Consider the following 2,891-nt stretch of genomic DNA (forward strand, 5'->3'; position numbering starts at 1 on the left):
ATTTTGTATCTGTGTATTCAAAGTGGTTAGGATAGATATATGGTTACATTCTCTTAATGAATAGAATGATTTGTTCTGATGGTGTTTGTAAATAGGATATCATGTCTGCATCTTGTACAGCAATTAACCACTGGGAAGAATGTATGCAATGTGTTGATTATTGAAACTGTCCTACCAATTTGATTTGAAACTGTCTCATTGCTATTTATCAATAAAATTATGGGAAAAAAATAAATTGCCTTTTCTGAACAGACAAGCTGATTAATTACATAGCTCTCTCTAACCATGGGGCCTATCAGTAACAGCCCATGAAGATCTATGAAAAAAGAGGTTCTGATGGAACCAAACTGAACCAGACTAGACTCTACTGGGGAGGAAGTGGTATTAAAATAGACCTATGTTGGGCTGGACAGTGAAGATGGTCTCTAGGAGAAGCACCACTAGAGAATTTCAAAAACCAGAACTTATCTGGTTGGAGTCAACATGATGAAGAGAAATTTAACTCTGAAAAAGGGGCCACTTACACGTTTAAAGTGTTCAAGTAGGACCACAGTAAATGGAGGGGTCCCTGGTGCTGAATCCTTAGTCTTACCTATATCATCAGCAACCTCAGACAGCAACCCTAGTGCTCCAAGATAAATGAAAACTATTCCCTCAGAAAAGAATAAAAAGCTGGGTGTGGTGGTACACACCTGTAATCCCAGCACTCAGGATGCTGAGGCAGGAGGACTGCTGTGAGTTTGAGGCCAGTCTGTACTACATAGTGAGACTTTTGTCTCCAAGTACCAAAACCAAAATCAAAAAGAAAAACAAAAAAGCTACAAAAACAGAAAGGAATAAAAGTTAAAATAGAAGCAGTGAGTAAGCAAATGTAAATCCATGGTACTGAAATATTTATAATTAGTTCTACTGTCACATGTACAAATCAGTAACCATAATAATACTGTGTCTACTTTTCAAGATATATAAGCACTGGGGCTGGTGAGATGGCTCAGTGGTCTAAAGCACCTACTTACAACAAGCTTAGCAAAGCACAGGGACCATGGTTCAATCCCCCAGCACCACATGCCAGCCAGCCCCGCACCCTGGTGGGCTGAGCTGGCCACATACACATAAATAAATAAATTTTTAAAAAATTAAAAAAAAAAAGATATATAAGCACGTAGAGTAATTTCTAGCTGTGGGTTGTGGCTTGGTGGCAGAGGCTTGGGCATGGTCCTGAGGGTGGGATACTGGGCCCCAGGTTGCATTAGGCATCATGCTACCTGGATGTGGTGGAGGACAGCTGAGGGGAAGAGGAAGGAGTTCCTGGGGCTGCTGGCTTGCTCTGTGAGAAGCCCTCTCTGCTGGGGATCTTAATACTAACAGCTTTATCACCTGCCTCTCTACCTTTTGTTCTGGGGCTCTCAACCTTGGCTGCCCTCTACAATCTCCTACCAATGTGCTCTGATCCTATCCCCTGAGATTCAGATTTAACTGATCCTGTGTGGAGCTTACATGAGACTATGGAAAACTCCCCAGGTGACTGAAATGAATAATCAGGGCTGAAAACACTGATCTAAGCATAAGTCATTTCTACTTTCCCTTTGTAATTTTATGTTCCTGCCCCATACTGTGGTTTTTATGTCTGTTTCTTTCCTCTTCTGCTACTCCAGATGGTTTTCCAAACAATGCACACAGCCCTTCACACACTAACTCAAGTGGCTGCTATTGCTGGAATTAGCAGTCACATCTCACTTGGAGTTAGGTTCCATGGTCAAGGTTCCATGGTCAATGCTTATTGCACAAGAGTCAAAAGTAGGGCTGGCAAGATACCTCAGTGGACTAAGCATCTGCTTAGGCAAGCACAAGAATGAGGATTCAAGCCTCGCCAGCCCCACCCCTGGGCATGCTGAGCCACATTGTGGTGCTGGGGAGGCTGAAAATAGGAGGATCACTACAAGTCCAAGCTGCATAGCAAGACCCTATACTAAATATAGTTTTGTTTTTGTTTTTTTCTTTTTTTAAAGTCAAAAATCACTCTTGACAACACCTCTATAAGGCGCTGGACCTTGACATACTATTTTCCCATCACCTGTCCAGTTTCCTCCTGGACAGGAATACCTCCTCCAGGCACCAAAGAAGATAGGTGGCTTGTTTCAGGGTCATCTTGCATAAAAAATACATATTTAAACATGTGCTTCAGCTCAGCAGGATGCACATGCCATGAACAGCCCACAGGAACAAAAGTGACCCACCCTACAGGAGACACATCTTCTATCACACCCACTCCTGAGCATATGGTCCTCATAGCCACCAGTGGGTGGAATCAACCACACCATTTAAGATGTTTCTATCAAAGCTAGAGAGCTGAACTCATGACAGCCACATGAACAACGTCCTTCAACTGCACTACAATCAGCTAAAGAAGGCTTTTCTCCTCCTCTACCTCCCCCCAAGTAGCTGGCTGGCTCTCCTCCTTCACTGACTCCTCTCCTGACCCCCTCAAAGGCTGCTGACCTCCTCAAAAGTCATTAACTCTTTTCCCCATGGTTCTCAGCTCTACCTAGAGTTCCTGACTCATGAGACTTCTGTGCACAGCAAAGGATGGTGTGCCCTAAGAGCTCTCCCCAACTGGGCGTGGTAATACATGCCTATAGTTCCAGCATTCAGGAGGCTTGGCCAGGAGGACTGGTATGAGTTCAAAACCAGCCTGAATTATATAAGCACTGCATAGTGAGACCCAGCCTTAAAAAAAAAAAAAAAAACAAAAAAAAAAACTTCTCTTGAAGGAAACAAAGCTCATCTAGACTTTGGGAGGCTGGACTTACAGGGCACAAAAAAAAAAAAAAAAAAAAAAAATAAAAAAAAAAATGTGTGTTTTGTTTTGTTTTTTTAATGAATGATATGAA

Source organism: Octodon degus, unplaced genomic scaffold, assembly GCF_000260255.1.
Source record: "Octodon degus isolate 3935 unplaced genomic scaffold, OctDeg1.0 scaffold00060, whole genome shotgun sequence".
In the NCBI taxonomy this organism is placed as follows: domain Eukaryota; kingdom Metazoa; phylum Chordata; class Mammalia; order Rodentia; family Octodontidae; genus Octodon; species Octodon degus.